The 24804-nt window shown below is 40.1% G+C and overlaps 1 protein-coding gene across 1 annotated transcript in view; it reads left to right on the top strand.

The window, feature by feature from the left end:
* LOC139766022 (ATP-binding cassette sub-family F member 1) overlaps positions 1-24804 on the top strand; it is a 113848-nt gene that overhangs the window by 10454 nt on the left and 78590 nt on the right. The window contains exon 2 of the mRNA XM_071694127.1: positions 14341-14469. The gene's annotated coding sequence lies outside the window, so the exon portion shown is untranslated. The remainder of the gene's footprint in view (positions 1-14340; positions 14470-24804) is intronic.

Here is a 24804-nt window from a genome sequence, read left to right on the forward strand (position 1 = left end):
TAAAATTTCAATTGTAATATATATTTTTTTCATACATATTTGCCATTTCCCGCGTTAGCGAAGTAGCATCAAGAGCAGATGAGTGAGGCTTAGAGGGGAAAAATTCCCACAAGGCTCCCTTCTCTGTCTCTTATTTTGTAAAGTAAAATTGGAGGGGGAGGATTTCCAGCCTCCCGCACCCACTCCTTTCAAGTCTCCTTCTACGACACGCATAGAATACGTGGAAAGTATTCTTTTCCCCCTATCCCCAAGGATAATATATATATATATATATATATATATATATATATATATATATATATATATATATATATGGTAAATTATATGAGAGGGTATTGATTGAGAGGGTGAAGGCATGTACAGAGCATCAGATTGGGGAAGAGCAGTGTGGTTTCAGAAGTGGTAGAGGATGTGTGGATCAGGTGTTTGCTTTGAAGAATGTATGTGAGAAATACTTAGAAAAGCAAATGGATTTGTATGTAGCATTTATGGATCTGGAGAAGGCATATGATAGAGTTGATAGAGATGCTCTGTGGAAGGTATTAAGAATATATGGTGTGGGAGGCAAGTTGTTACAAGCAGTGAAAAGTTTTTATCGAGGATGTAAGGCATGTGTACGTGTAGGAAGAGAGGAAAGTGATTGGTTCTCAGTGAATGTAGGTTTGCGGCAGGGGTGTGTGATGTCTCCATGGTTGTTTAATTTGTTTATGGATTGGGTTGTTAGGGAGGTGAATGCAAGAGTTTTGGAAAGAGGGGCAAGTATGAAGTCTGTTGGGGATGAGAGAGCTTGGGAAGTGAGTCAGTTGTTGTTCGCTGATGATACAGCGCTGGTGGCTGATTCATGTGAGAAACTGCAGAAGCTGGTGACTGAGTTTGGTAAAGTGTGTGAAAGAAGAAAGTTAAGAGTAAATGTGAATAAGAGCAAGGTTATTAGGTACAGTAGGGTTGAGGGTCAAGTCAACTGGGAGGTAAGTTTGAATGGAGAAAATCTGGAGGAAGTAAAGTGTTTTAGATATCTGGGAGTGGATCTGGCAACGGATGGAACCATGGAAGCGGAAGTGGATCATAGGGTGGGGGAGGGGGCGAAAATCCTGGGAGCCTTGAAGAATGTGTGGAAGTCGAGAACATTATCTCGGAAAGCAAAAATGGGTATGTTTGAAGGAATAGTGGTTCCAACAATGTTGTATGGTTGCGAGGCGTGGGCTATAGATAGAGTTGTGCGCAGGAGGATGGATGTGCTGGAAATGAGATGTTTGAAGACAATGTGTGGTGTGAGGTGGTTTGATCGAGTAAGTAACGTAAGGGTAAGAGAGATGTGTGGAAATAAAAAGAGCGTGGTTGAGAGAGCAGAAGAGGGTGTTTTGAAATGGTTTGGGCACATGGAGAGAATGAGTGAGGAAAGATTGACCAAGAGGATATATGTGTCGGAGGTGGAGGGAACGAGGAGAAGTGGGAGATCAAATTGGAGGTGGAAAGATGGAGTGAAAAAGATTTTGTGTGATCGGGGCCTGAACATGCAGGAGGGTGAAAGGAGGGCAAGGAATAGAGTGAATTGGATCGATGTGGTATACCGGGGTTGACGTGCTGTCAGTGGATTGAATCAGGGCATGTGAAGCGTCTGGGGTAAACCATGGAAAGCTGTGTAGGTATGTATATTTGCGTGTGTGGACGTATGTATATACATGTGTATGGGGGGGGTTGGGCCATTTCTTTCGTCTGTTTCCTTGTGCTACCTCGCAAACGCGGGAGACAGCGAAAAACCAAAAAAAAAAAAAAAAAAAAAAAAAAAATATATATATATATATATATATATATATATATATATATATATATATATATATATATATATGTATGTATGTATGTATGTATGTATGTATATTATCCCTGGGGATAGGGGATTAAGAATACTTCCCACGTATTCCCTGTGTGTCGTAGGAGGCGACTAAAAGGGGAGGGAGCGGGGGGCTGGAAATCCTCCCCTCTCGTTTTTTTTTTTTTTTTTTAATTTTTGCAAAAGAAGGAACAGAGGAGGCCAGGTGAGGATATTCCAAAAAAGGCCCAGTCCTCTGTTCTTAACGCTACCTCGCTAACGCGGGAAATGGCGAATAGTTTAAAAGAAAAAGAAAGAATGTATGTATATGTATATATATTCCCTTAAACACACACACACACACACACACACACACACACACACACACACACACACACACACCAAGAACATTAACACAAAGCAGCACACAAAATAAATACAGCAGAACACCAACTGTCATTAGGCTGCAGGGCAGTTGAGTCGTGTTGAGTGCTCGGGTCATGTTTCTGGTAGTGGCATCGTGGGCACGAAGGGTTTTGGGGGTATAGGTTAGGACGGTGTTGTAGTGTTGTAGTTGATGGATGATGATGTCCAAAGCGTTAGCTGGAGAGTGTGACTCGTGTTTGTCTAGGGAGTGTGGTTTATGATGAATGTAGTATATCCGAAGGGCTGGAGTTTTAAGACTGATTTAGGGAGATCAGTTGTGCTGTGTTTGTCGGGTTATATCAGTGTGTATGTGGTTTGTAGGTGTTGTATTTGTATGGAGAAGGGGGAGGGTAAGGGGGTGGCTTTGTGAGTAGAGGTTACTGAAGTGTGAGGCGAGGGTTAGCTTTTTATTTCTACTTGTGAGTTGGTGGTTAGTTATGGAGTGGTGTGGGTGGAAGAGGTCGACCTAGTGCTGTTATATAGAACTGAGTGCCTGAGTATGTTGAGGTGGGACTGCGCTGGTAGGATCTTTGTTTCCATGTCGAGTAGCTGTGTGTTCGTGGTTGCTAAGGAACCTTTGATTGTTCTGAATGAACTATTATGTGTGTGTGTGTGTGTGTGTGTGTGTGTGTGTGTGTGTGTGTGTGTGTGTGTAAAATAATAGATTGCTTCATCCCAGATAAATTCAAGTCGAGGTAGTACTAATCTTATGTAATTGATCAAAAATCAACCGTAATACACATTGATCCGGACCATAGAATGAGAAATAGAATACTGATGAGTTTAATGACTTCCCTCTAGTTCTGTGATCATCAGTGCTGTCCCACACCTGCAAGGCTTCAGTTTGGTAGGCCACTTAGGCCCACATTATTCTAGCTCGTTTTTCTTCTCAGCCATGTTTCATGGAGGGACTGAAAAGTAAATGTCATCCAAACAATAGATCTGCTTTGCGTTTTTTCAGCATATATGTTGTGGAAGGTCTGGGTAACGGAAGACAAACCCATAAATTTATTAAATTGTTTAGGGTTCTTGGGAGTATATGGTGAATGAGCGTGATTTAGGAAATATATATAAACAGTAGCCCATTATTATTCACCGAGGGTGTTAAATACGAAATGTATTGTAGGTTTTTATGCCCGACAACAGTTAAATATCAGTAACCACTTAATACAACCCATTTTAAAGTGTACAAATAAATTTCGTTGAAGATATCAATATGTATGACGTTAACTCTATATGCCAAGAATAGTTACTCGTGAGTTATACATAATTATATAGATAATTCATACCTCTGGTGGCACAAGATTCTCCCAAAAGACTTCGTTTTCTGTTGCACAAGTCATTCGCTGTTTCTACAAATTTAATGATCTTTTTTCTACTTTTCGTCTCTATTTTCATCCTATTTCATACCTTTTGTTGTAAAACAAATACATAGTTTGACTCACTAAGTACCTGTGTAGTTTGATTCACTAAGTACATGTGTAATATTCTGTACGCACGGTCTTATTTCCTTACCTATCAGCTTAGATGCTAACTTTCCACTCCACCATCAATATTTTCTCTCCATGTGAAACTGGATATTTATTTCATTTGTCTTCCTTTCACTGGCTTAGTTTTGTATGGGTGATTTCGCGGATTTCCCATTTATCGTATTTCTATAATCTTTATCATTTTTCTATATTTGTGTTTATTTCATATATGTCTCGTCTCATTCTTTTTTTTTTTCTTCTCTCAATATTCTTCATAAATTGTGCATTCTATGTCGTCGTTATTGTATTTTCTTAGTTCCCCCTGGCACTCCTGGTTGCACGTATATCCCCTGGTACACCCGAGATCTCGTCTCCCAACTTTCCCCACTTCCTCTGCTCCCTAGTGAGGTTCCTTCAGGAGAGCCGTTCCTCCTTGCGCCTCCCAGCTTCGACCTCTCTCTCTCTCTCTCTCTCTCTCTCTCTCTCTCTCTCTCTCTCTCTCTCTCTCTCTCTCTCTCTCTCTCTCTCTCCTTACACACACACGCACACACACACACATACATTAGGGCTGCGCGCCTACATGGCCTCCGTGGACGGCACGTAAACTCTGTCTCCACTCCCACCACGACCACCCTCCATCCCGTACCGTTGTCATTAGATTTTGCAATTTTTGAAAAAACAAACAAGAGCATTCGACAGCTGTAGTCATCCTCGCCAGATTAAAGTCCTGATCAACATTCTCCCTCCCTAATTTTTTCTTAGGTCAGTAACGGTGTTAATCTTTATTGGTTCAGTCGTGGCCATTAAGTGCATGTTCTATGGTTAAGACGTTTGGATAGGCTTTTATTTATAACCAATATAGTCACGCGTTATAGTTAAGTTACCCTCGTCTCAAATCTTCCTACACAGCTGCGATGAAGTACATGGGTGACTTAGATATATAACCTTCGAGCTATTAGTTATAAAACAACAGCTATGATGTTGTGGTGTAAAATTTTCTTGATTTTTGTAACCTCTTAATTTCTGTAACATCTCTTATATGATTTATATGGATATATCTATACGGGTCAATGGTCAAAGATGTGCTTCTTTACGAACATATCAAGTCAATTCTTGTGTCATTGCACTTCATACGCTAACGGATAGAATATTGTGTTATATAAGGGTAATTCATTTCTAACTGGTAAGCTTTCATCACGGAGTATCAAATGTAGATTTTACTTCATTTGACTTTAATCTTATCTAATTATATTTCTAATTTATGTGATGGATCACATTCATTACACCGTGTAATATAATTTTTTTCCTGGATAGTAAGTGTTATTTCCTAATTGCTGAGGCGTAAAAAAGTAAAGAAAAAGGCTATTATTCCCTTTGAATTTTGATTTTGTGACCAGAACAGTGATATTTTGAAATTTTCCCATTTCCAGCTGGACTATGGACGAATTTGCACATCTTTATTCACGTAAAGTCAGAAAAACAACATATGAATCGAGATGTAACATGTATTTACACTAATGTTAAACAAAAGTAATCACAAACGATTTAGAAATGATTAGTTTTTCGAGATTTACGACTGTACTGTAAATCACTTTCATGAATCAGAACCCAAATATAAATCTCCCATCATGTTTTCGTTATATGTTCCTTGGTAGCGTTGTTCAAAGTCCAATACATCCTCGTGAAAGCGCTCGCCTTGCTCCTCCGAATACGCTCCCATGTTCTCCTTGAATTTATCACAATGAGAATCAAGGATATGGACTTTGAGGCACATCGTGCAACCCATTTTGCCACAGTTCTTCACCATTGTTCCACATACTTTTCGGCCTTGTGATTGCCCAAGAAGCCCTGAACCTCTGCGACAAAGCTGTACCAAGCTGCGTTCTCCTTCCTAGTGAGGTTCTTGGGGGAATTCCTCCTTCATCTGTGGCCGGACGAAGACACCGGGTTTGACCTTTGCCTCAGACAGCATAGAGAAGAACTCTTGAAGATACTTGAGGGCTGCAGACTCCTTATCTAGAGCTGTGACAAATTGTTCCATAAGGCCTGATTTTATGTGTGTGTGCAGTGGCTGGCCTTAGCACCTTCCGCGAATCCACCGGTGGCTCCCACTTGACGGTGTTCATCCCAACATGGTATTCGGTCCGCTGTGGCCAGTCCCGCCTGTGGTAGTGCGCTGCGGTGTCCCTGCTGTCGCTAAGGCAAAGACAGCAGGGAAACTTGGAGAACCCGCCTCGAAGACTCATCAGGTATGCCACCATTTTGAAGTCACCGATGACCTTCCAGATGTACTCATCGTACTTCAAGGCGTCTAGCAAGGTCTTGACACTATTGTATTCTTTGAGGTGCACAGAGTGAGCCAGGGGAAGAGACGGGTTCTTGTTCCCGTTATGGAGCAGCACGGCTTTGAGGTTCCTGGATGAGCTGTCAGTAAAAAAGGCGCCACTCGTTCGCGTTACAAGGTGATTCCGATTGCCTGGAACATATTGGTTACATTGTGGCAGAAGCAGAGCCCATCTTGACGGGTGAAGAAGCTGGAAGAACCCAGATGACACTTCCTCTGATCTGCGATTTCCACATTTTCATCCAACACGTTCACCATTGCTTGAGCCTAGACGTCAAGAACTCAGCAATGGACTTCGTGAGACCAAAATCTTTTTTGGTCTTTTGGTCTTTTTGATTGGGGTTGTATGGGTTTCTCTCCTCAGCTGCAAATCTGAAATTGTAATTTGGATCTACAACGTCTTTCCACTCTGACTACTGCTATCTATATTACTGGAAACGTATAGGAAGCTCTATATCTGCTACTCAGTATTGAAGCTATCTGAAATTTTCTGAAAAAAATATGTGAATTTTAGAATATCACAGTCCTGATCACAAAAGTAAGATTTCAAGGAAATATTAGCCATTTTCTATACTTTTTGACATAATCAATTAGAAAATAACACTTGTTACCCAAGAACAAAAAAAAATACAAAGTTTTTAGTTATTTTCTTTTATTTGATGGATCACAAATTGCCATAGATTGAGTTTACTTGGTATATAGCAATTCATTGCACTTTACACACACACACACACACACACACACACACACACACACACACACACACACACAACCACCTGAGAGAGAGCCCAACACTACACTACACTTATACTAGGTCTGTGCCAGTAATGGCACCCCGAGCACACACTTGACTTTTGCTATCTGAGAATTGGCTGTCATTAACCGTGCCAAGCTTGATCTTCGCGAATATATATATATATATATATATATATATATATATATATATATATATATATATATATATATATACTTTAGTCTTTCCTGAACTCGTGCTTAAACTCATGGGTGTAATTTCATAGCGATATATCCTCCCAGCGAGCACAGTAAAAAGAAAATAATCTAAGGCTAAGTTTCTTATTTATCACAATAGTTTTCGTGACTTTCTTATTAATCAGATATGTGAGGATGGTCCTTTATTCATTTCTTAGTCTAATTTTCTTTTGATTCCATTGATTTTGTGGTTCCATTGATTTCCTAATGTTATTGTTCAGTTCTTAAGATTATTTTTCGTATAACCATTTTTAGAATGTCTCATAACTTTCAGTGTTTATGTTTTGTCTTTCGATGTTTATGCTTTGTTGTGCATTTGCACTTTTTTTCTGTCAGTAATTTCATAAAGTTTACGTAGCTTCTTAAAATTTCCTTCTTGCATATTCTTATTCTTTATCAATTTTCGTAATATCACCTTAATTTTTATCACAATATAATTTTTTCTCTTTTAATTTGTATTCATTATTCTTTATTCTATCGTCTGATCGTTTTAGTTTTCCATCGAATCAATCGAAAAAAAGAAAAATCTTGATGTTATGACTGATCATTGTACAATGTGCGTGGCAGCGGAGTTAAACAGTATTGTTAATCAAGCAAGACTAGACGGTTAGCGCTACGCGGTATCCTTGCTTTACGCTATCTTTGCTTCATGACAAAATCTCGTCGCAAGTACTCGTAAAGAGAGTAATTTTTTTTTCCTCTCATAGGAGAAATGTTTTCACACACACACACACACACACACACACACATACATGGTTAACCCTTAGCGGTAACAGAGAAGCTTGGACGTTTAGTTTTTAGGCTTAGCAATTGCCAGGGTTATTAAGACAGTTAACATCAAGTCATTACTTAAACCGAAAAACTTGAAACCCTTCGTCAGGTGTTCAAAATAATCTTCAAACTATACACGCCATATTTATGCAGAGTATACATGTACCGTTTGTCTCAATCTTAGCATTATTGATTGGACTTTACGTATGTCAGTCGCCACGGTCGCTGAGCCTGAGAGCACTAAGTCTAGTATTGTTTACCATCTTCTTTTAATCGTTAAGGATGATTGTAAGACTACATACAACACTCTGGGTATACACGTGACCCATGAATATGTTGTAGTGGTATGCTCTCACTGGAAAGAAATGAACTCCTTACTTTTACGAGGAAAGAAAATCACTTGAAAGTCGATCATGCCCATCCAATTCTAGATTATGATAATGTATTTGTCAGATTGCTTCGCTGATATAAACGCTTTACATTGTCTATCGAGATTGACTGAAGAGCCTTCGATTGTGTCTATCTGCAAGAGAACTTTTATGACCACATGACCCGCTGTATGGAATAGGCCGCCATGTGAGGATTAAACTGTTGTAAAAAAAAAAAAAAAAATCACAAATGATATAAAGTCTTACTTTGACTATTAATGTTTAGAAAAACACAGTGTGTGTGTGTGTGTGTGTGTGTGTGTTTTGGTGATTACTATAATTGTGTTATGGGGAGACTTTTGTCCCGTCTCTTAACCTGGTATTCAAATATTTTGTCTTTACTCCTGTGTATGCACGCACATACACACCCCACCCTAAGTCAGGTACCCGTTTATCGACCAGCGAAAGGGCGGAATGAGCACCTTGGTTAGATCGGGGCCGACTACCACGTTCAGGATTCGAGCCCATGCGGGCCCGACCCCACGCTGGCACGTGCTGACTCATGACTGTAACTTTAACCACTACACCACGTAGCCCCGTGTGTGTGTGTGTGTGTGTGTGTGTGTGTGTGTGTGTGTGTGTGTGCTATCGGACTCCCCTGTACGAGGTTACGGCACGAGTGAAAAATCACCTTCGGCGGGGCTGAATATTAGGCAGTAGAGTCTCGTCAAAGAACTTCTTTCTTTTAAGGAATCCATCCTTTCCCTGCTACTGGAAGTAGCACAGCCTTGGAGGTACGAGAGTTCGTGGAGGAGCGATTCCGGAGTAACTCCATTATCCTTTTAATATAGATAGATGAATAGATAGATAGATAGATAGATAGATAGAGAGATCTATATACATGATGTGCGTGTTCGCAGTTTCCTACGTGAGTGAGGTAGTTTCAAGGACAGATGATTTAGCCTGACAAGAAAAGTTTTCACTTGGCCCCTTCCTCATTTCCTTTTGTAAATTGATACAGGAGGGGAGGATTTCCAGTCTCAACCACCGTCCCTCTTATTCGCCCAACAGAGAGGATACGTGGGCAGTAGTCTTTCTTCCATATCCCCAGGGATATATATATATATATATATATATATATATATATATATATATATATATATATATATATATATATATATATATATATACACACACACACAAGCATTAAGTACTTTTTATGTTATTTTAGCACTGCAATCCTTTATTCAGTTTAGTTTTTTATGCTTTTTGCATTGAATAACCAAATGTTTAAAATTGTTATATGAAATGTTGAGTTTTGGAAACACTGTGAGGGTGGACCCTTTGGTGCCGTGAGAAATTGAGAGTCGGTCATTCGTTCGCATATACCTCAATCTTCAACCGTTTTTCAATGGCGTATATTCTGTTATTAAACAATTTTTTCGCCTCTTTGGAATTTGTATATGTATTGCAAATTTTCGTCACAAAAGTGTGTCCCCTCAAAAGAAAAATAGTTTTATGTATTTTAGAATTTTAAAAACTGTTTCATACCGATGTGAATTTTGATAACCGCTTTCCTGTGCATGTAGAATATTTTTTTGAATAACGGAAATAAATGTAGAAATATATCTAAAAAGATTGCATACACAGTTGCACCTGCAGCATCATATTCTTTCTCACGCACATACGTATGTCTGAATATATATATATATATATATATATATGTATATATATATATATATATATATATATATATATATATATATATATATATATATATTGCAAGTGATAACATCGCTAACGAGAAATCATTTTTGCGAGACTAAACTATTGTAAGCAGATGAAAAACAGCGTCTCGACCACTATGTTGCTTCAGAGGAGCACACCGTACCTTACTCCTGCATGAGGCGCAGCCGCCTCAAGGCTGTAGAAGTCGTATGAAAAAGCATCCCGTAATTATAACTCGCAGCCCTAACAGCCCCAGTAAACTCCCTCTGACCCAAAGTCGCTGTTATTTTCAACTCTCATTTGACCTGAAATGGCCGCCCGTGGATCTGTCCCACTTCGTATGCCACGATCAGCGAGTGTCATCTCGTAACGCCGCTGACCTAACCTACGCTGTCTACGGAAAAGATACAACGAACAGGACGTTTTCTATAACCTAAATACAAAGTTTTGGATATTATTTTCCTGAACTACTACTGGTTGGTTACCCTAACCTTATATCGGTCAACAAACGAATTTACTAAATAGAAAAAAAAAAATCAGATTTTGTATCGAAATTTGAAATCAGTGAGTTAAAGCGACATTCAAGTTTAACAAACTGATGGTTTTGAAAGAAAACACAAATTCACAGATATATACTTTATTTCACGTTTACATTATCATTCTTCTATCAAACATATTCAATCTTAAATTGTAAATAAAAAGAATATTGTCGAAACATACACTGAAAAGGATTCAGTTCCACAATAGTAATGGTGAAAGGCACATACCTCGGGGTAGGTGGAGGCCAGTATAGAGTGTACAGTGAGTACAGTACATCAATGAGGGAGGGTGATGGGTGGGCTTGTGAGATGTTCTCCCTCCCGTCGCTGTGGGAAGGAGGTCTGGGGAAACAATAAATACATAACTTAAATTACAGGAAAGTAAAGGATATGAACAGTCATACTCAAGTATAACACATATATATACATACAATATATCCTATTAACATTGATAGTAATACAGGGGTAAGTGGAGAGACTTTTACAAATCACATTGTATACACATACAAAGTATATACACTGCGTATGAGTGTGTATTTGCAAAAGAACACAGTGTTGTGGGGAGTAGTTAACACAGAAAGTAATATACTAGGTCAAACATACAGTGCATAAGGACGTGCAATCACAGAATGTAGTTGTATGAGCGCGTTGTTAACACAGACAATAATAGATATCAAGGTACTTTACCCGCAGGAGCTACATAATGTGCTTGCACTGGGCATGTTTTACATCATTATATGTAGCTCAGGTGCATGGCAAAATTGTGGATATAGTGTCTATATCAATATCTATATCAATCTATAATCTATATTGGTAAGAAAGCTTACTTAATCTTCCCCCCATGTTCTTGTCTCTATACATAAACCTTCGTGACGAAGTACGATTTTCATGTGAATTTCTAATAAAGTTAACGAATATCTCTCAGAAAAACGATACGATCATTGATTTCTTGACCGTGGCTAAATATTTCGTTCATCTTATCTAAGTGTTGGGAAGTCATTCATTCCGGCCAGCACTGTATCTCATACTTAAGATGTCGTTGTATCTTTAGATGTTAAGAGGCATCGAACACGTCACCGGTGACGCCAGCCAATAAACAGCCGAGATTTGAAATTTATCCAAACCGAAATTGTATTGCGCAGGCGCAGACGTCCTCTGTGCTTGTGTGAAATACATGCTTATACGCGCTACAGATAAATATCTGCAGTTTTTACTTATTTTTGAATATTTTCGATACGTAAAAGTCTCTTAGGTCTCTTATCACACTGGTACTAGTAGAAAGAAAAAAAAAAATCTATCACATGAAAATGTTGGTAATAACGATGGTTGAAAACGGAACAATATCCCGACCGACATTAATGACGGGTTACACAATTCATGACGACTTCCTCTAAGAATGGAGAAGTAACCCCTCAATATTCGATTCAGGTGGAGAGACCGCAGTGGCGGGTCATGGCTTAACTAGCAAGCGAGGAAAGTCTCATTACATGTACGTACGTACCGACATGACCCGACAGGTACTGAACAGCCGCCTTCACCACATAGTTTTGAGCTGTACCCGGCCTGAGAAACACTCATCTCAAACCTAACCTAACCTAACCTAGCTTAAGCTAACCTAGCCTAGCTTAACCTAACCTAACCTAACCTAACCTAACCTAACCTAACCTAACCTAACCTAGCTTAAGTAACGTAGCCTAACCTAACCTAACCTAACCTGGCTTAAGCTAACCTAGCCTAGCTTAACCTAACCTAACCTAACCTACCTAACCTAGCTTAAGTAACCTAGCCTAACCTAACCTAACCTAACCTAGCTTAAGTAACCTAGCCTAGCTTCACCTAACCTAACCTTACCTAACCTAACCTAGCTTAAGAAACCTAAGCTAACCTAACTTAGCTTAACCTAACCAAACCTGGATCTTTTTTTTCTTCCAAGTCAAGCGAAGTGTTCAAAATGCCTAACCTCAACTGTGACTACATTCATATAGTTCGTGCTTTTGATTTCGGAGGATGAAGAAGTTCCTGAGCCCAACCCCAATTGTATATGTCTTCCTCATGTGTAAACCTCCACCAAGATAAAGTAAAGGTCAGCCAATTTCTTGTAGGTTACCAACCCCCTGGTGTCCGGATATTCATTTAACCGAACCATCCGACGACGCTACATCGGGTGTTCTGGTCCGAGCGAGGAATTCCGTTGAACCGCCCCTTCCAACGACGCAGTTCGGTTGTAATTACTTTAAACTGAGGCGAGTTGCGCCCCTTCCGGGAAAGCGGAAACTATGTGTGTGTGCGTGTGTGTGTGTGTCCTCAGCCTTACCCTAGGATTAGGTTTAGGCATCGGGAGGAGGAGGAGAGAGTCCAAATGCCCATACAAGCCCCCAACCCTAATGAGGAGGAGGAGGATCCAGCCAGATACTTCCCCTCCTCGTCACTACTTCCTCCTCCTTCCTCCTACTCGTCGACTACGTCGTCAGGAGCGAGCGAGGAGTAACATGGCTCCTCGTCACTACTTCCTCCTCCTACTCGTCGACTCCGTCGTCAGGAGCGAGCGAGGAGTAAGATGGCTCCTCGTCACTACTTCCTCCTCCTACTCGTCGACTCCGTCGTCAGGAGCGAGCGAGGAGTAACATGGCTCCTCGTCACTACTTCCTCCTCCTTCCTCCTACTCGTCGACTCCGTCGTCAGGAGCGAGCGACGAGTAAGATGAACGGACGGACGGACGGACGGGCTGAGGCAGGGGGTGTGTGGGGGGAGGAAAGCCGTCCCCATCTTACCTACTATTCCCCGACCCTCGTCTTTACTCTGATGAAACAAGAATCGAGTTTTAATTTGATATTCAAATGATGTCATCCATGGCATCTCCCGGTCCTTTATCTCCGGCTCCTGTATTCGTGCTGAACTAATAGAAAAACTTTAATTTGAATACTTTTTCCTTTGTTTGTGGTGGTTGGCCGCTTCTGCTTCCTCCCCTCCTCCTCCCCCAACTAAACCTCCCCCCCCGCCCCTCCTCCCCCTCTCTCCCCACCACCCTCCAACCCCCACCTCAACCAACCCCCCCCCCTTCCACTCCCCCCCTTTCCCCCATCAGCAAGAATTTCTATTAAGAACTCCTGTTTGACAAAATGTTGTTTCAAGAAAGCGACGTCTTGTTCGTCCTTTGTCCCCCCCCCCCCCCCCCGAACAACCCTCTCCCCTCCTCCCCCTCTCCAACGAGCTAAGGTAGGAGGAGGTGGTGACGTGGGAAGTGGTGGAGGGGCGAGGGGGGTAGAAGAGGAGGAGGGAGCGGACGAGATGGGTTAAATGACCTGAGGAAGATATAAAGGAGTTTTAAAAGCAGAGTTGTAAGATAATGGGCTAGATCTTTTCTCTCTCTCTCTCTCTCTCTCTCTCTCTCTCTCTCTCTCTCTCTCTCTCTCTCTCTCTCTCTCTCTCTCTCTCTCTACTGATGTCTTGTGAGGAAGACTTTGTCGAAGAAAATATATCTTTTTAAAATCCTATTTTGATATAATACCGACCAGGATTATCATTCATTATATACATATATATATATAGAGAGAGAGAGAGAGAGAGAGAGAGAGAGTTTTTGTTCCTGAAACTACCTTGCTAACCCGGGAAACGGCGATCCCGTACGATATCACTTGATGCCATCTTACAGTAAGGATTCGAACCCCGTATCACATGCGTGGTAGCATGGCACGCTTACCACTCGGCTATACCCAGCTTACACTCGAATGATACCAGATTTCGGATTCATGTTGTTGGAGAGGAATATGTGTTCAATGAAAGTAGCGCTCATATGTGTGTGTGTGTGTGTGTGTTTGTGTGTGTGTGTGTGTTTGTGTGTGTGTGTGTGTGTGTGTGTGTCTCAGGTATTTTTACAGATAATTTCTTTTCTCAGGAGGAAGGCGACAGATAACGTCTACCAAGAAGGTACAGAAATACCACTTGAGTATCAAGAAGGTTTGGGACGGCGGTACAGTGAGCCAGCACTATAGTAGTGGCTGTCAAGTTCCTTTCCTTGGCCAAGGTTAGTCCTTTCTATTTCTTCCCCCCCCCCCCCCTCATACACGGATGATGTTGCTGATGATAATCACTTTATACAAATATTCAACATCTCTTACCTCACACAGAACACTTGACAACACGCAACTCACACGATCTCAATATTCGTAATCCTAGTTTCTTCTGTGGTGAGAGCCATGTAGGTGAAGTACTGACCTACCTGATGGCCTAATTTTCTTGTAGATTCTCGTGTGTAGGTAATGCCTCCCTTGCAATACGATATGAATTTTTGAAAATTATCATCTTCATCTGTTAAAAAAAAAGAATAGATTCGAATGTTAATCAGTAGATTTAGCGAGGTGTATTGTTGAGTTAGCGAAGTGTATTGTTGAGTTAGCGAGGTGTATTGTTGATTTAGCGAGGTGTATTGTTGATTTAGCGAGGTGTATTGTTGATTTAGCGAGGTGTATTGTTGATTTAGCGAGGTGTATTGTTGATTTAGCGAGGTGTATTGTTGATTTAGCGAGGTGTATTGTTGATTTAGCGAGGTGTATTGTTGATTTAGCGAGGTGTATTGTTGATTTAGCGAGGTGTATTGTTGATTTAGCGAGGTGCATTGTTGATTTAGCGTGGTGTATTGTTGATTTAGCGAGGTGTATTGTTGATTTAGCGAGGTGCATTGTTGATTTAGCGAGGTGTATTGTTGATTTAGCGAGGTGTATTGTTGAGTTAGCGAGGTGTATTGTTGATTTAGCGAGATGTATTGTTGAGTTAGCGAGGTGTATTGTTGATTTAGCGAGATGTATTGTTGAGTTAGCGAGGTGTATTGTTGATTTAGCGAGATGTATTGTTGATTTAGCGAGGTGTATTGTTGATTTAGCGAGATGTATTGTTGATTTAGCGAGGTGTATTGTTGATTTAGCGAGATGTATTGTTGATTTAGCGAGATGTATTGTTGATTTAGCGAGATGTATTGTTGATTTAGCGAGATGTATTGTTGATTTAGCGAGGTGTATTGTTGATTTAGCGAGGTGTATTGTTGATTTAGCGAGATGTTTTGTTGATTTAGCGAGGTGTATTGTTGATTTAGCGAGATGTATTGTTGATTTAGCGAGATGTATTGTTGATTTAGCGAGATGTATTGTTGATTTAGCGAGGTGTATTGTTGATTTAGCGAGATGTATTGTTGATTTAGCGAGGTGTATTGTTGATTTAGCGAGTGTATTTTTGGTATTATGAAGAGGAAGAAAGTATTCTATCATGAACATTTCTACGAATATCATTATGAATGATTTTTGAAGTCATACTTGGCTGCTGAATATCATTCCTCATTATAATAAATGAGCTTTACATTGCGTGTAAGATTTAAGAAAGAGTGCGGATAACTAGGTTTATCTAAAAATTAACCGCTTACATGAATAGATCAAAATATTCCTATTGAAGATAAGCAAAGAAAACGAAAACTAGAGAAGAAATAGTATCTGTACGATTGAGAAGTTACGAAACAATAATTAAACGAGTAAGTACCTAACTACTGAACTATGTAAGATTTTTGTCGAATAGGTAGTTAAAAGTATTTTCCAGGCCATTATTAGAACACGTAAAGCTCCAGCAAACAATCGTTAAGGTACGATTTAAGAGACAACAAAGGTTTAAGTTTGTCCAGGTCTTTAAGGAGTGTTGGGTGGATTAATGGCTCTAACTCCAACATCAGGAGGCTGGAGATAAAGGTATGAATATCTCTCTTGCCCTTTAACTAGAGGGACGCGTTTTGGGAGCTGAAAAAAAAATTGAGGATGGGTTTGATTGGAGGGGGGGATTCCCAAGGGATGTGGCGACTAAGAGGTGAGGTGGTACTTGAAGTAAGTAAGAGCCTTGAGCTCCATACGTGCTAAGTTTATGGACAGCGTTGGAGGAGAATTTGCATTAGAAAACGATTATCATTTATATATTCACAAGCCTAATGATCTCCTTCAGAGATTGCTGGACTAACGTTAGAACCGACAAACTGATAAACCTGATAATATTAAACCGCAGAAATATAAACCGACAAACTGATAAACCTGATAATATTAAACCGCAGAAATATAAACCGACAAACTGATAAACCTGATAATATTAAACCGCAGAAATATAAACCGACAAACTGATAAACCTGATAATATTAAACCGCAGAAATATAAACCGACAAACTGATAAACCTGATAATATTAAACCGCAGAAATATAAACCGACAAACTGATAAACCTGATAATATTAAACCGCAGAAATATAAACCGACAAACTGATAAACCTGATAATATTAAACCGCAGAAATATAAACCGACAAACTGATAAACCTGATAATATTAAACCGCAGAAATATATATGTGTGTGGCATTTAGTTTCTAGAAATTGAAATCAATGATGAATATCAAACTAATTGGGTGCGGTATGTGTTCTTTTTGCTTGAGAAATGTTTGGTTATTTGTGTAAGTTCCGTGTTCTCGTGATTTCTACTACGTCTTTTATTCTCTACATTTGTATACAGGAAATTATTTACTGAAGCGCGCTGGTCCTCTTAGAATATGAATCTAAAATCCAGTTAGAGAGTAATAGCGTCCTGGCTACGTCTCTTCGTTGTATATCAACTGACTGTTATACTTCTCTCTTGTGTCTCCCCTGATGATGTGATTATTGTACGAAAGTGCACTTGGGAACTTATCGTGTTTCATTTTCCCCGTGAACTCTTAGGAATATATATATATATATATATATATATATATATATATATATATATATATATATATATATATATATATATATATACTTCATGCACCGGGAGTTCCTTCTATATTATAGAACTTTCGTATCGCTCAGGAAGCGGGCCATGTCCGCCAGACGGGACCATAGCTCATAAAGTTTGGTAGTGTGTGTGTGTGGCGCAGTCATCTAATGTGACACAGATCGGGTTCTACGGAACATGCCTGAAGTTGTTATATTACGTACCGTGTACTCCATCAGTTCTCCCTCCTTAAAGAGTTGGCAAATACCAGCTCAGCCAACCTACGTAAGATATGAACTCACTTTTGCGCATCCTTGACATAAACTGGTAACTTACGAGATATGAAACTAGAGTCATAGTGAAATATACTTTTCTATGGATAACTAAATTATTAAGTATCCGGTAACTGTATTATCTTCAAAAAAGAAAAAAAAGGGAAAAAAAAGATGGACTATAGGCGAGTAAATCACGAACTACTGGCAGGGGGAGAATGGGGGGGGTGCTGTGTCTGGGGGATCAGGCCTCCGCATCTGAAGCTAAAAGCTGGAAACTGAAGTTTTATTGGGGCGTCGGCGCGCTACAAGGGGCCAATATCGGCCAGAGTCAACAGCGGCGCGAGAACCAGCCAACCCGCCTCATTTTGGCGCGCTGGGATGGTCCAACCCAATCCATCCCTCGCCGGAACTCACCCCTCCTCCCTCCGCCGCGCCACGCCAGAGGTTCTCTAAACAAAATACGAGGGCGCTGCTGTTTGGAGAATACAAGGATGATGTGTATATATAGAGAGAGAGAGCTGAGAATCGTTTTTTTGGGGGGGATTTTTCATTAAAATCAGCACATGATTTTCCGATGGCTTCGTCTCCATTTCCCCCCATAGAAAATGGAAGTTCTCAGACAAATAATTTCGTTTGATGTCTCCTATACTGACCGAAAAATGTTAAGTATTTGTTCGCTATCATCTTTCTTTATATATACATCTCTTTATGACAAATAAAAAGATGGACGAAAAGCTATCTGTACGAGATTATTAAACTGTAGTGTTGATTATGTAACTGCTTCTTGCCTGGGGCCCATAGATAGGATTATACGTACTAATATTTACATTGCCAGTCACAAAGATGATATACATAGAACTCCAAGAGATAGTATATGCTTCCATTGTTTTGAGAGCTGGGGTAGATTTCCTGTGTGAATAAGAATTTTCTTATATGTTGAGGAGTATATAAGTCTTGGCTTGGTAACAGAGCTGATGTGTTTTGGAATATAAGTAACGCATTAAGTGTGTGTGTGTGTGTGTGTGTGTGTGTGTGTGTTCGAGGAGCCCGCTACTGTAGTGTACTGGGCTCAGGGGAAGAGTGTGTGTGGTGTAACATTGGATGATTTGGTTTATATAAAAAAAAGAACTGAGTGATCAGTTTCCCGGTCGGTTAGGAAGGCGAGGTATAGCTATTCTAAAACATGTTTCGTGTATCTAGTAGATGTAGCAGTATGACTATGAGACTATTTCATGCTTATAGGAGTTGATGGAACTGTGCAGGGGGGTCGATAAAATGTTAGGGCTCGATCAAATTTTAGGGGACTAAAATCTTTGAGTTTAGATAGTTAATCGTATATGAAATAAAGGAAAGGCAGAGCAAGTTCTTTTTTTATGATTCATATAAAAAAAATGTAAAATTATTACCTAATGATTATCATTACGTCCATCCGTCTCGTTAAGGATGTAATATCATCCAATTAGAAGGTATCTACCACTAAATACCTTTGTTCTACATTTTTGCAATTTGGTTTGATATAATGACGACGAAGACTGGTCGTTAGATGAGAACGACACTAAGTATAGAATATCTGTAGACAACACAATTATAGAGGGACGAGGAATAAATCAAGATGAGGATGAACGAAATTTAAAGGATCATAAAGTGAAATACAGGGAAATGGAGAGCAGGTGAACCGTTCACCTGGCGGAAACTATGTTACACCCTAAAGAGTTAATTCTTATCATTAGTATAAAGAATCTGTAACACCGGTATACTTATGCTGGTCACAAAATTGCTCCGCTCTCTCCCTGCATAGACACACGCTCACACAAACACCATGACCTTGCTTTATGACCCATGGACCCGCCCTGTAGACGTGGCCAGCTTCCTGAGCGCTGCACAAGCAGTATAAAGGATAGAAGGGACTCGTGGGGGCAGGAAGATTAAGCATTGCGCAAACTTTTGCCATTTAAGTGATAGATAATCCCTGTATGTACACAATGTCTGACACTTCGAAACTTGGCTTGGCTGTGAACAGGGGTCTCTGGCTTCGGTGAATTGTACATGACAGTTGAAGTTTAGATGTGTACAAGTGAGGTCGTTCATCGTCTGTTCTTGGCGCTATATATATATGGTAAATTATATGGGAGGGTATTGATTGAGAGGGTGAAGGCATGTACAGAGCATCAGATTGGGGAAGAGCAGTGTAGTTTCAGAAGTGGTAGAGGATGTGTGGATCAGGTGTTTGCTTTGAAGAATGTATGTGAGAAATACTTAGAAAAGCAAATGGATTTGTATGTAGCATTTATGGATCTGGAGAAGGCATATGATAGAGTTGATAGAGATGCTCTGTGGAAGGTATTAAGAATATATGGTGTGGGAGGAAAGTTGTTAGAAGCAGTGAAAAGTTTTTATCGAGGATGTAAGGCATGTGTACGTGTAGGAAGAGAGGAAAGTGATTGGTTCTCAGTGAATGTAGGTTTGCGGCAGGGGTGTGTGATGTCTCCATGGTTGTTTAATTTGTTTATGGATGGGGTTGTTAGGGAGGTAAATGCAAGAGTTTTGAAAAGAGGGGCAAGTATGAAGTCTGTTGGGGATGAGAGAGCTTGGGAAGTGAGTCAGTTGTTGTTCGCTGATGATACAGTGCTGGTGGCTGATTCATGTGAGAAACTGCAGAAGCTGGTGACTGAGTTTGGAAAAGTGTGTGGAAGAAGAAAGTTAAGAGTAAATGTGAATAAGAGCAAGGTTATTAGGTACAGTAGGGTTGAGGGTCAAGTCAATTGGGAGGTGAGTTTGAATGGAGAAAAACTGGAGGAAGTGAAGTGTTTTAGATATCTGGGAGTGGATCTGGCAGCGGATGGAACCATGGAAGCGGAAGTGGATCATAGGGTGGGGGAGGGGGCGAAAATCCTGGGGGCCTTGAAGAATGTGTGGAAGTCGAGAACATTATCTCGGAAAGCAAAAATGGGTATGTTTGAAGGAATAGTGGTTCCAACAATGTTGTATGGTTGCGAGGCGTGGGCTATGGATAGAGTTGTGCGCAGGAGGATGGATGTGCTGGAAATGAGATGTTTGAGGACAATGTATGGTGTGAGGTGGTTTGATCGAGTGAGTAACGTACGGGTAGAGAGATGTGTGGTAATAAAAAGAGCGTGGTTGAGAGAGCAGAAGAGGGTGTTTTGAAGTGGTTTGGGCACATGGAGAGGATGAGTGAGGAGAGATTGACCAAGAAGATATATGTGTCGGAGGTGGAGGGAACAAGGAGAAGAGGGAGACCAAATTGGAGGTGGAAGGATGGAGTGAAAAGGATTTTGTGTGATCGGGGCCTGAACATGCAGGAGGGTGAAAGGAGGGCAAGGAATAGAGTGAATTGGAGCGGTGTGGTATACCGGGGTTGACGTGCTGTCAGTGGATTGAATCGGGGCATGTGAAGCGTCTGGGGTAAACCATGGAAAGCTGTGTAGGTATGTATATTTGCGTGTGTGGACGTATGTATGTACATGTGTATGGGGGGGGGGGTTGGGCCATTTCTTTCGTCTGTTTCCTTGCGCTACCTCGCAAACGCGGGAGACAGCGACAAAGTATAATAAATAAATGAATAATATATATATATATATATATATATATATATATATATATATATTTGTGTGTGTGTGTGTGTGATAACGATTTTCCAATTGGCTCCTGGGATTCGAACCCTGGTCCTTTACGTGGCAGTCCGGTATACTAACCTTTGGACCACGAAGCGTGATCAACACCTCCCTGTCACATCTCGTGACCTGAGAGGGTACTGGAGAGCCCGCTACCGCACTGGGGTCGTCGGCAACATCAAATCTCCAACACTACAGTAAAGTTTGTGTATAATTTAACATTAGCTGAAAATATGTTTGATCGTGGTCCAGTGGCGAGCGTAATAGCTTCTGACGCGGTATGACTCGGGGTTCGATTCCTCAGTGCTCGTAGGTAAATCGTTTTCACCTATTGCATGTGTCTAGTACATGTTGTGTGTGTGTATATATATATATATATATATATATATATATATATATATATATATATATATTTTTTTTTTTTTTTTTTTTTATACTTTGTCGCTGTCTCCCGCGTTTGCGAGGTAGCGCAAGGAAACAGACGAAAGAAATGGCCCAACCCCCCCCCCCATACACATGTACATACACACGTCCACACACGCAAATATACATACCTACACAGCTTTCCATGGTTTACCCCAGACGCTTCACATGCCTTGATTCAATCCACTGACAGCACGTCAAACCCTGTATACCACATCGCTCCAATTCACTCTATTCCTTGCCCTCCTTTCACCCTCCTGCATGTTCAGGCCCCGATCACACAAAATCTTTTTCACTCCATCTTTCCACCTCCAATTTGGTCTCCCTCTTCTCCTCGTTCCCTCCACCTCCGACACATATATCCTCTTGGTCAATCTTTCCTCACTCATTCTCTCCATGTGCCCAAACCATTTCAAAACACCCTCTTCTGCTCTCTCAACCACGCTGAAATATATATATATATATATATGTATATATAAAGACGGGTGTTACCGGACTCCACCTGCCCGCGGTTACGCCGCGAGTGAAAAGTCACCCTCGGCGAGGCTGCCACATCGTCTGTTGACGAAAGGCAGTGTACAGTCTCCGTCGACGAACTCCAGAGGAGTCCATCATTCCCTGCCACTGGAAGTAGCGCAGCCGCAGAGCTGGCAGGATCTCCTGGAAAAAGGAGTCTGGAAATATAACCACGACCCTTCGCACGAAGGATGTCCTAGTGTCATCATAAATAGATAGATATATAAAGATATCTTTATAATAATTACCCCTAGAACCCCTTTAATAATTTCCCCTAGACCCCCCTTTTTTGAAAGGGTCTTGATGTTACACCAAGACGACACCCCCCTCCCCCTTTTTTTTTTTGCCAGGGTGTTCTGTAACCCAAGGTTGCGCTCCTCTCATTATCAGGGTAAGGTGGACTCCTTTGAAGCGAAAATTCTTTGACGAGGTTATACCCAGTTCCATTACATGATGATGATCAGATTAGCCTCGTTGAAGGTGAACTTTTCACTCGCTGTGTACTATCAAGCGGGCAGAGTCCGGTAACATTATATATATACCGACATGAAATACAGAATACAAAAACGACCCATAGAAATACAGTCATTACGAATGACATAAACACAGAATGTAGATATGATCATACAGACACAGATTACAGAATCGATATTACAAGACATATACTTTAAAAAACGACACTGAAGTAGAATTGCTCACAGAAACCACAGAAACCATAATTTCACATGGTCTCGAAAACGACGGGGGATGGAGGGGGGGGGGGGGGACCAAGCTAATTCTTAGAAACGACACATGTTTTTAGTTAAACGTCTTAGAGCAATGAAATCCATCAACCACACAGGCATCAGTTACCAACACGAAACGAGTCTGAAAACGACACAGCACATAGAAAACGCGAAACGCATCGGTCACCGACATAGTTGAACGCGAAAGGTCAATCAGACGATCAAAGGAACTCTCCTCTCACTTTCCTGACCCCCATGCTCCCCCAGAGCGGGCGTTATAGCTGGCGATCACGTCCGAAACTACGAGAAGGCCGACCTTCTGGTCACTTCCCTCACAGAGGTCTTTGCAGTGTTGGCCCTATATGTGCGATGCTCATATAGGCCGCGTCCTATATAGATAACGTCCGCTATACGTCTTTCATGTCTAGATCAGGCGCCTTTATAAAGGTCTTCTTCTATAAGGTCTTCAAGACCTTATTGAGGTCTTGTTTCTTGGGAGATCATTGCGTTTATAGACGTCTCCTTTGTCACACTGTTTCTTCTAAAGGTTTCTCCTTTTATAGATTATGGAATTTATAGTTCTGGTCTGATGTAGATTCATTTCCTTATGAAAGTGCTGTTTCTTACAGATCACCGCCTTTGCAAAAGGTTTCATAACGTTAATCTGATATATATATATATATATATATATATATATATATATATATATATATATATATATATATATATATATGTATATATATATATATTTTTTTTTTTTTTTTCAGACTATTCGCCATTTCCCGCGTTAGCGAGGTAGCGTTAAGAACAGAGAACTGGGCCACTGAGGGAATATCCTCACCTGGCCCCCTTCTCTGTTCCTTCTTTTGGAAAATTAAAAAAAATTGAGAGGGGAGGATTTCCAGCCCCCCGCTCCCTCCCCTTTTAGTCGCCTTCTACGACACGCAGGGAATACGTGGGAAGTATTCTTTCTCCCCTATCCCCAGGGATAATATATATATATATATATATATATATATATATATATATATATATATATATATATATATATATATATATATATAACCAATATATCGAATGAACTCTTCAGTGCAGTATACCCCATATCCCTTATAAAGGACTTGGCTATCAAGTATAGTTATATACTATAGAGGTTCTGACAATTTTCTTTATATCTCGGAGAGGAAATTTTGCCTTACCTTCATCCTTTGTAAATAACAAAAACAAAAAAGGATACCTTACCATTTTCTATAAAGACTTTCCCATATGAATGTTACATAGCCAAACCTGAAGCATTTGAATTATTAAATAATTTATCATATAATTTCTTTTGAAGACTGAAAAATTATTGTCAAATATTATATCAAAATGTGTATGTTATTTTCTTTTTTACGTTTGTTCAGTAATCGCAACGTTCAAAATCATTCTTGATATATATAGATAGATAGACACATAGATATACATAGACAGTTCTGTGGGATCTGGATGTGGATAGGGAGTTGAGGTTTCGGTGCATTACACGTAACAGATAGAGAACGTAGGTGAGCGGGTATGGCCCTTCCTCGTCTGTCTCTGGCGCTACGTCGCCAGCGCGGGAAACAGAGATGATATATATATATATATATATATATATATATATATATATATATATATATATATATATATATATATATATATATATATATTACAGTAATTGTTTTTATATCTAGAATACTTCATGATAATTCTGTATCGATAGGTTACAGAGATACCAAATTTTGACAGTAAAATATTTTACAACAACGAAAATAACCATAAAAAATAAAATCACATATCAAACGATAGTTAAAGTATTTCCATTCTTAAGCGAATATTGGGATCAAAATTTATAGGGAGACATATTTAGTAATGTAATTCAAATACGTTTTCTATGCATGAAATTAAGTCATTAACGTTAATTATACAGAATCCAATGAGGCAGAATGGACTTATTTGTTGATGTTAGATTTAAGGTTAATTAAGTCGGGATGTAACAGTCTGTCTGGC

This window comes from Panulirus ornatus, chromosome 56, assembly GCF_036320965.1.
Source record: "Panulirus ornatus isolate Po-2019 chromosome 56, ASM3632096v1, whole genome shotgun sequence".
Lineage (NCBI taxonomy): Eukaryota > Metazoa > Arthropoda > Malacostraca > Decapoda > Palinuridae > Panulirus > Panulirus ornatus.